The sequence below is a fragment of the Canis lupus genome, chromosome 26 (genome assembly GCF_011100685.1).
Source record: "Canis lupus familiaris isolate Mischka breed German Shepherd chromosome 26, alternate assembly UU_Cfam_GSD_1.0, whole genome shotgun sequence".
Lineage (NCBI taxonomy): Eukaryota > Metazoa > Chordata > Mammalia > Carnivora > Canidae > Canis > Canis lupus.
In genome coordinates this window covers 33796111-33807333 of record NC_049247.1, presented here as the reverse complement: position 1 = coordinate 33807333, position 11223 = coordinate 33796111, and the positions used below count along the sequence as shown (strand labels likewise).

The window sequence follows — 11223 nt, the reverse complement described above, 5'->3', positions numbered from 1 at the left end:
TACTTCTTTGAAAACCCATGTAAATAAAAACATGTAATATTCCAAGGAATACCAGACATTTTGTGTTTTACCTTGCTGAATCATGGATGTTTTTATATTCCTCTAATTGCTCTTCAGTATTTTTCTAGAAAGCAAGCACATTACTTGGAACTAGTGTGATTCTTTCTAAAATGGCTTTTTGATCTGTTAAGTTGTGTCCAGAGCAGTGCTGTCTAGGACTATTAACCCCATTATTAAGATAATATCTTTCAGAGTATTAATTATCCCCATTACTAGGTTATCCTTCTTTTTTTGTTGTTTTTGTTTTTGTTTTGTTTTGTTTGTTTTCTTTTAGAGAGAGCAAGAGCAGGAAGGGGAGAGGGGGAGGGAGAGAGAGACAGAGACAGAGAGAAAGAAAGAGAAAGAAAGAAAGAAAGAAAGACAGAAAGAAAAGGAAGAAAGAAAGAAAGAAAGAAAGAAAGAAAGAAAGAAAGAAAGAAAGAAAGAAAGAAAGAGAGAAAAGAGAGAAAATCTTAAGCAGACTCCATACTCAGTGTGAAGTCTGACGTGGGTCTTGATCTCATGACCTTGAGATCATGAGCTGAACTGAAATCAAGACTCAGATATTTAACAGACTGAGCCACCCAGGCATTCCCTAGGATATCCTTCTGAGTACTCTAACCTATGTAGAATTTTTTTTTTCTTCTCTGGAATTTACAGTTTTCTACTTTGGCCAGTTAGAACATGAATAATCCTTGGTCCTGTGTGAGCTATGTCAAGTTTTCCTCTACTCTCTTCAGGCTGTGTTTGCCCAGCCTCACGGAGTTTCTTCATAAGATTGTTCCTCAAAATTCAACTTAAGACTTAGAGGGGACTCCACCCTCTTTCCTCTTTTCTCACGTACCAGAAGGAGGTGGTCTTCTTTTCATGCCTAGCACAGCCATGGCTCATGTTCCTAAGAAACTCTGATGTGTAGCAGCTCCAAAGCATGGGATGCTGAATAAACTGGTGTGTTTGTACCTCGTCCATATACTGGTCCCCATAAGCTAAGAGAATGTCTCCCTCTTATTGTTTTCCTAGGGAACAGACTTAAGTATGCCCTAACATTAGATGAAGCAAAAATCTATATGCAGCATTTTGTTAGAATTGATGGCAAGTTAATATAACCCACCTTCCTGGTTTTATGGATGCCATAATCATTGTCAAGACTGGGATGAATTTCCAACTGATCTGTGACACCAAGGGTTGCTATTCTGTTCATCATATTACATCTGAGGAGGCAAAGTGTAAATTGTGCAAAGTGAGAAAGATCTTTGTGGGGACAAAAGGAACCCCTCATTGGCGGCCCATGATGCTTACACCATCCATTATCCTGATCCACTCATCCAGCTGAATGACACCATTCAGATTGATTTGGAGCCTGGAAAGATTACTGATTTCATCAAGATTGACACTGGCAATCTGTGTATGGTGACTAGACGTGCGAACGTGGGAATAACTGGTGTGATCACCAACAGAGGAGACACCCTGGTTCTTTTGAGGTAGTTCATGTGAAAGATGCCAATGGCAACAGCTTTGCCAACTGGCTCTGCAACATTTTTGTGATTGGCAAAGGCAACAAACCATGGATTTCTCTTCCCCATGAAAAAGGTATCACCTTACCATTGCTGAAGAGAGAGACTGGCAGCCAGACAAAGCACTAAGTAAAATGGTCTCTAGGTGACTTGATTGGAAGTCTTCATACTTAAAGACAATACAGCATAATTGAAAAAAGAAAAAAAAAAAGACACTTGGAGGACTCCAAATCTCAGAAGCCATCACTTTGGGAAGCTCTTTTCTCTCTAGCCCTCTGTCTTTTGAACTCCAGCTGTCTTCTTAGCCACCTACTTCTGTCTCCCAAACTCAGAAATTGCCAGGCTGCACCTGGGTCACTCCCCAACAGGACAGCTTGGAAAGTTTCCCCAGACCACAGCTCCAGGCAGTGAGAATCAGTCTCGCGAATCCATTTTCTTTCTCACAGGAGTCCCTGTCCTCATCTCCACTGTATGAAAAGTACTATTTTACATATTTTATTTTATTTTATTTTTTTTTAGTATTTTCATGTAGGAGGGACAATTTAGTGTCTGTTATACTCTACTGACTTGAAGCAGAAATCCCGCAGGGATATTTTAATTTTTCTAAGGAATTTCTATTGCTTTCCTGTAGGGACTGCAATGTAAGACTTTACATATCTTTCCATGAAATCTTCAGTAAAATAATCAGTAAATAACAAACCGTTCACAGTACATGTGTTTTGACAAAGTACAGAGACTCTTAGGCCTTCTTCAGTAACTAGGAAGTGGATATTACATGAAGTGAGCAAGAACTTTCCCTTATTGACCTGTACACCCCAGAATCTACAACTGTGTTTGTACATGGTGAATAGTAAGCTTTTCAGCTCTGATTTCTAAATAACTTTCATCAAGTTCTCTAATTTAGAATCATTAAGAAATGTTAAAGCTCTTCATGCCAACATTTGGTATAAATGTCAAGTTAATAAATGTACCCTGCCCCTGTCCCCCCAGACACTGCTCATTTCTTGATGTCACTAATAGTGAAGATCAAGAAGGAGAACTTCAGGGGCATCTGGATGGTTCGGTCAGTGAAGCGTCTGCCTTCAGCTCAAGTCACGATCTCAGGGTCCTGGGATGGAGTCCCCGTCAGGCTCCCTGCTCAGCGGGAAGCCTGCTTCTCCCTCTCCTCCTTATTTGGGCTCTCTCTTTCTCCCTCCCTCTCTCAAATAAATAAATAATATCTTTTTTTTTTTTTTTAAAGGAGAATCTCATAGGTCTTCTGAGAAGCCTCTTTAGCTTTAGTCTGTCAGAAACATTGTGACAGCTACTGCTCATAGGGCTTCAGGGATAGAAAAGACTACTTTTATTTTAAGCTGTATAGAGAGAAGGCTTCAAAATACACCATTTACAAAATTCCATGACCTTGTGACATTCTAAATCACAAAACCATCACTTAGAAAATGTGTTTGACGTGAGTTATAAAAATACTCGTACATTTCTACCTAGTAAATACGGTCCCTGGAATTATTTTAAGAGGGCAATAGTATCATAGGATCGATAATAATTCAAAAAATTAAAATGATAGAATTTATAACAGAACACTACCCCACTATTAAAACTATATTGTAACTTCTTTGTAGGTTACTTGGAAGAAGACTATGATTACTAAATTAAATAAAATGTATAAAAAATGAAAACAAATGCATGATACTATGGTAAAATGTGTGTACACATCAATGCAAAGTAGAAAAGAGTGCAGAATAATGAAAATGGCTGATTTGTTAAGGTGGGGAGATGGTGAATAGTCCTTTATACAAAATACAAATTTAGAGAAAGAGCTGCTATAAAATAAAGGCTATGTGGACCTCCAAGATCTATTTTAAGGCTAGGTTTAATTGGGATCACAGTTGCAGATGTGGAAAATCACTTTTCACACCTTAAAAATCTTTCTCATGTGCTTTATGTCTGGAATTAAATATCAAGTTTTTTTCTAGACTATGTGAAACCATTCACATTTGTAACCCAAGGGGCCTTGTAATTTGCCTCTGTGCTTGTGGCATAAAAACACTCATCATTTGTTACTACTTCGTACAGTTAGTTCCTGGGGGCTTTGAGACCCTGTTCCTGTGTTCCTATCCCAGCCTCCTCTAGTCTGGATCCTGACAGTAGTTTCAGGATTGCTCAATGCAAGTGCAGAAAACAAGGGTGACTAACCAAGCTTCACCACTGCTCACACGAGCAGACTGCTGCAGTGACAGAATTAGGACTAATTTAAATGAAATGTGTGCCTCGTCTCATGTGAAGGGAGTGTAAGCCTTACTGACATTGTGACAGTTACAATTATCTAAGGGAGTGAGCAGCATTAGACTGCCAAGCTAGATCTTAAAAATAGAAGCACATTCTACCAATCAACAAGGAGCCCAAACAGATGTACACACACACACTCACACACACATACATGCATGCACATGCACACAGAAGCACATGTACATACATTCATGCATGCACACACAGGCATGCATGCACACAGGTGCACATTCACACACTACACACATGCATGAACACGGATGCACATTCACACACACACGCGTGCACACAGATGCACATTCACGCACTTACATGCATGCATGCACACGGATGCACATGCACACATGCATACATGCACACAGATGCACGTGCACACACATTCATGCACGCACATGCACACACATGCATGAACACAGATGCACATGCACACACACAATACATCTCGGCTGTGGGACACATATACACACAGCACATCTATCGGTAAGAGGAAAATAAACAGCCCTAATGACTACATTAACGTCTCTAAGAATATCTAAGACTCTAAAATGAAAATCAGTTCCCACATGATCAAGTTATGAGAGAAATATGCCACTTTTGCATTTATCTTCTAAACCAGAACATAAAGCAAACAGACCGAATGATAATACACTGGGACGCTCCTAAATTATACACACACACACATGCACACACATGCAAACAATAAAGGGACAGTGGCAGAGCCTAGAGGTTAAAATAACTCTCTTTCCAATAAAAATTGCACATGGTAATTTAACAGTCTTTGGCAAAACTCACTGAACACAATCCAGCTAGAAAAGTATTACACAATTCAACAAAGGATACTCAACACTCAACTAAGAAAACTCCATTTATATTGATACTTGATGTCTGGAAAATTTGTAAATATCTTAATGTGAATTATGCTATATATACCGATATCATATGTGTATGTATGTGTGTGCATATTTATAAATACACACACACACACACACACACACATCCTGAAAAAAGACTTTATACTCCAACAGTGCATGAATGATATCCCCACGCACCCTGTTTTTTTCTTAACAGTGAGATCCCCCGGCCTTCTGTTCCTAATGAAATGCTTCTTTTGAAGTCAGCAATATAAATATATATTTCCACCAAAGTCCTTCAGAGTTATAAAAGGTTGAATAAGTTCAGAATTCTGAGCAGTTGCCAAGGACTTACCCTTTAACGCAGTTGTACCGTTACCATGTAATACAGCATCCTAGGAATACTAAAGCTGATTGCATACTCTTAATGCGTATGGAAGATAATAGAATTTGAGAAAGCTTTTGATGCACATTTAGTTGGTTTTCAGGTGAATGCTAATTCTTGTTTTTATAGCAGGTTAAAGATTGACAAAATTACAGAAGACAAATAGAGGTGATCAGCATCACAGAATGGCTAAGGGAGATCTCAGGCCAAACTTCACCAGGCCAGCAGAGCACACGTCTTCTTGGCTGCAAGCATGTTCTTTGAACATGCCCTAAAAATAACCAACTCCACCAACAAATATCTGGAGCGGACATTACATGCTGAGCATCTTCTTCGGGGCATACAGCAATGAGCGTTTGGGTGCCAAAATCAGCAATGTGTCTGGTATAACATCTTTAGGCCTATTTGCTTCTTGTTCAGATAAAAAATGTTGACGGGTTACTGTTATTTCCTGTGTTGATCATTTGGAAACTGCTTTTCATTTTAGATTTTTATTTTTTTATTTTTTAAATAATAAATTTATTTTTCATTGGTGTTTAATTTGCCAACATACAGAATAACACCCAGTGCTCATCCCGTCAAGTGCCCCCCTCAGTGCCCGTCACCCATTCACCCCCACCCCCCGCCCTCCTCCCCTTCCACCACCCCTAGTTTGTTTCCCAGAGTCAGGAGTCTTTATGTTCTGTCTCCCTTTCTGATATTTCCCACACATTTCTTCTCCCTTCCCTTATATTCCCTTTCACTATTATTTATATTCCCCAAATGAATGAGAACATATGTTTGTCCTTCTCCGAGAAACTGCTTTTCATTTTAGATTTTTAAAGATATTAACGTACATATGAGGTGCCTTCAGCAGGGACTCCTAGGTTTGTTCCATGATAGCTGTATGATCTTGTATGGGTTATACTTAAAGCTTGTATTTCCATTATTTTTTATATAAGTCTTTCATAGATATGTTGAGGACAGTAAATATATATCTATATCCATATATATACATAAGTATGTATGTATATGCTGATAAATACATACATGTATACACATACTTGTATATCACAAGTACATAAGAAAACATAGCTACTGTATTTTTCCTATTATTAGGATCCAATGGAGCCATAGACATATGAACTAGCCATAAAAGCCATTGTGGGGCAGCGCAGGTGGCTCAGCAGTTTAGCAGCGTCTTCAGCCCAGGGCCTGATACTGGGGGCCCAGGATCAAGTCCCACGTCAGGCTCCTTGCATGGAGCCTGCTTCACCCTCTGGCTGTGTCTCTGCTTCTCTCTCTCTGTCTTTCAAATAACTAACTAACTAACTAACTAACTAAATAACTAAATAACTAACTAACTAACTAAATAAATAAATAAATAAATAAATAACAAACCAACATGTGTGGAAAGTGTTTCACAGCAGCCAAGGGAGTGCATGGCAGCCAGAGGAACTTCATAGGGACAAGGTGGGTGGAGGGATGGCGAGTGATGGTGAAAGAGGACTTCCCTGAGGAGGTGACTGAAGACTGAACACTCAGGTAACTAGAAGCTAGTGAGCAAAATGGAGAGGGAGAGAGAGAGGAGAGGGAAAGGGAAAGGGAGAAGAATTCTTGTGGAAAAAAGAAGGGCGAGAACCCACGTGGCCAAGTCTCCTGCTTATGTGACACATGGTTGACAGGAGGGTCAGGGGATTGGGTTGCAAGGTGAGTCTGGCTGGAAAACCACCATGCAGTACATATAAAAGGAAAATGTATAGGAAAAATAAGATATGTCATGAATTATGTGGGGACTTAAATAACTTGGCCATTAGCACCCCAGGGATCCCTAAATGACTAACGCTGGCTTTGCTGTCAGTTCCGGGTCTCGAAATCCACATTTTCTGGAGTGTCGTTGTCCTTTGGTTGAAGTGGAATGTACATGATGATTCTGTCTCCCCCAGTCGTTCCTTTCATCCCTGACTGCACCAGGGAGCTGCTAGACTGCACAAAGCACTAGGTTCCTCCCAACTGAGCACTCTCCTAGCCCTGTCATCATCTTTCCAAAATTATCCAAAATTATGGGAACTCTGTGTCAAGAACTCACTAAATTACTAATATCCATATTCGATAAATCAAAATAAAAGTGCTAAAAAGCTAGAAAATGGAAAATATTCATTACTTTCAAAGAAAGAAATCCAAATATCAGATCTAGCCTTAAAATCAATCCCGATATCAGCCCTAGAACTGTTAGTTTCAGGGATATTGAAAATTGTCTGGAAAGACACACACTTAAAACTTGCACAGCTGCATTAAACATAAGTTACTACAGACTGAACTCATTTATCTCTCTCTTTTTAAAAGATTTTAGTTATTTATTCATGAGAGACAGAGAGAGAGGCAGAGACACCGGCAGAGAGAGAAGTAGGCTCCTTGCAGGGAGCCTGATGTGGGACTTGATCCCGGGACCCCGGGATCATGCTCTAAGCCGAAGAGAGATGCTCGTCCACTGAGCCACCCAATGGTCCCTGAACTCATTTATTTCTTAAACAGGGTCAAGAGATTAGGAGATGAGTACATAATGGGCCTTAGGTATATGATATTCATAGTGGTGTATTTATCATAAAGGTATTTGACAAACTCTTGCAGAAACATGATATCTATATAGGCACATGTTGGCTGATAATAAGGACATCTGGACCGATAATTTTCAGAAGGATAATTTGCAAGGTACCTAAAATAGGCCATAATTTCCATCTGCAGAGCACTCTTTCATTGGCTATTTACTACATGTATCTCCTCAGACTAGTTCTTATTACCTATGACCTGAATTAAAGTTCAGAAAGCAAATTAATCACATATATGAATGTATTTTCATCAATTATTTTTTAGAAAACCTCAATGCAGGGGTGCCTGGGTGCCTCAGTCTGTTGAGTATCCAACTCTTGGTTTCCACTTAGGTCATGATCTTGGGGTCATGATCTAAGGATCCTGAGATCAAGCCCCACAACAAGCTTGATCCCTACTTCCCCCATCCCTACTTCCACTCACAAGCTCTCTCTTTATAAAATAAATAAATAAAAATCTTCATTAAAAAAATAAAATATAAATGCCTTAAATGATAAAATCAGGTTCCTACCAAATGAACTAGGGTGAAACACTGATAAAAATAAACATAGAATATAGACAAATATAATGTTCCACACTCAGCTCAAGTGAATCAGCTCAGAGTAAGGGAATCCAAGATTAGTAACTATGCCTGTGAAGTGAGAGTGGGGATTCAAGTTGAAATTTTAGTAATAGTAAATGAGTTGACTATGTATATAACAGAGGAAAATCATATATGCTAAAGGAGTATTTACAATAAGGGTAGAGATATTTAATAATAATAATAATGCAAATATAATAATAATAATAATAATGCCTAACACATAAAAGCTATAGTAAAATTCACGGCAATCACTTTATAACATAAGTAGAATCATTATCTCCATTTTAGGTAAGAAAACAGGCACAGAAAGGTTAAATTAAGCCCAAGTCACATAGCTAATCAGCAACGGAGCAATTTGACTGCAAAGTTACTGCTCTTTAGCAAAACATTACATTTTTAAAGGTAAAAGGACCGTTCAGAAATGACCGGTTGTGGTAATAACAAGAGTGCATGAGAAATCCATACTTGAAAGGGAGACACGACTTATGGAAGATACAAATGAAATACATAACTGACTTCAAACTCTGAATAACTCTCTTGGGAAAGAGGCTGGGGTTGTTTCTACATCTCCAAGGGAATAATAGGAAATCACAAAGACATAGTTTTTAACACAAGTTCAAAAAAAGACTTCATCACGCAATTACTGCCTAAGACGGATTTTGGTTAATGATATACACAACGGACAAATTACAGGGCCCAAGGGACGAAGTGCAGATAAATCCATCTTCAATCACAGTGTCAATATTTTTGTATGACAGTTGATGTTTGTGAACATCTGGATTTGCCCATTGTTTGCCCCTGAATGGGCAGAGATTGGTGTCCATCCAGTGTGGATCTGAAACCCCAGCAAGCAATCCATTTCAAAGGGGCATTCATGCACTCAGAAAAGCCAGTTTTTGTGCTTTGAGGGTAACATTTGCATATATCTACGCATAATTTTACTTGATGTACTTTCGGTTCAGCTAATGAAGGTAAGGAAGCTATACTCTTTTCTTTCTTTAAAAAAAATACTAACAAAATTTAAAAATAAAATAAAATAAATAAAAAAATTACTGAGCAGAACATTCCTTATTATATGTCATATCTTATGCTATCAAGTTGGCATCATTTCCCTTAAACAAAGAAAATTCTTACTTATTCTCTGTATGTCCCTCTTCCCTTCAGTCTGCTGTGGTTAGTAACACATTGAGGCTGCCCAGTTTGTTCTAAATACCTGGGTAATTAACTATCCACCTTACATTTACCTACGAGTTTGACATAAACTAGATATTAACAGACTCACAAGTTAGTGCAATGAGGTTGGTTACTTCTGAGCACTTTCTTAGGCACAATTATTTCTTTTTGTTTCTGTTAGCCTTTTCAATTGAAATTTTTTTAAGATTTTATTTATTTATTCATAAAAGACAGAGAGGAGAGAGATAGAGGCAGAGACACAGGCAGAGGGAGAAGTAGGCTCCATGCAGGGAGCCCGATGTGCGACTCGATCCCGGGACTCCAGGATCATGCCCTGGGCTGAAGGAGGCACTAAACCACTGAGCCACCCAGGGATTCCCATTTCTATTGAATTTATTTAGATACATTTTAAATTAATTTTATTAAAGCAGCATTATCTGAATAAAGTATGCATATCCATATTCTACTATGATGTGCCCTCAAAGTCTTAGGTTTGCTTTTTCGGAGTAAGGAGACAACATATTCAAGTAAATGAAAATCTATCTGATTGCTTATAGAAACAAAGTGAGCTCTCAGGGCCCCTGGGTGGCTCTGGCAGTTAAGTATCTGACTCTTGGTTTCAGCTCAGGTTGTGATCTCAGGGTCCTGGAATCAAGCCCCACATCAGGCTCCAGACTCAGTGGAAAGTCAGCTTGTCCCTCTCCCTCTGTTCCTTCCCTTGATCACATCACTCTCTCTAAGAAATAAATCAATTAAATATTTAAAATAAATGAAGTGAGCTCCCTTCAAACATGAAATGAAACATGTATCTTTTAGTTTACTCCAAATTGAGTTGGGCCATCTTAAAACATGTTCCCACCCATCAAGGCCTTCCAAAAAAAAAAAAAATATATATATATATATATTTTTTTTTGACACATTCAAATTGGACTCCAGAAGCTTTGAAGAAAAAAGTATCAATGGGAAACATAGAGGAGATTTAAAAATGCATTAAACAAAAACTTCAGACAAATTCTCTTTAGATGACTTCCTTTTTCCAAAAGTTCCCCACTCTTAACAGGAAGAACAGTCTCCAATTCCCCTTATTGCCAATGATGCAGTTCCTTTATGGGCATGTTGTCCACCAATTCAAATTATTTTCTCTCTGCTCATCCATACCACTCACCCACCCTGTGATGAATATGTATCTCTACCTTCATTAACCTTGCTCACTGCCCTACTGCCTGGAAATCCTGATGGACAGAGTTCTTTACCCTGAAAACCTCTATAAAGAGGTATTTGCAAGTTACCACTAAGAACTCAGCTATTTTCATAACCTGAAAACAGCTGTGACATTACTACTGTCTGTGATGCACAAAGCAGTACCTGCCAAACCATACTGGCTAAAGTTTCTAAGAGGTAGGGCTTATTCTGTAACAGGCCAAAATATCACGAGAGTTGATAACTAAAAAAAAAAAAAAAAAAAAAAAAAAAGGAAAAAATCGCTTCAAATAAAGGTTCTTTGGGAAACCCTGTCTGTCAGGAATATTTCTTTTGTCATAAATTTTCCATTCTTCCCAGAGACTCGTAAGAAATATTATAATTAGCTACCAAGTTTTAGAGTGTGTTTGCTTGTTTTTCCATTTTGTTTCTTTTTTTTTTTTTTACATAGTTATTCATTTTGCTCAACATTTTGGATTCATGAATGATCTTTTCTTCCCTCCTAAGCTATTAAAAAAAAAAAGAATAAACACACAGCACAGGCATGAAGAAGGCATATTTCAATAAAAAAACACAATATCATATTAATCTTGAACATTGCTG

The 11223-nt window shown here is 38.3% G+C and overlaps 1 pseudogene; it reads left to right on the top strand.

The window, feature by feature from the left end:
- The first annotated feature begins 921 nt into the window (after positions 1-921).
- LOC100686388 lies at positions 922-1702 on the top strand (annotated as a pseudogene).
- Positions 1703-11223: the final 9521 nt, after the last annotated feature.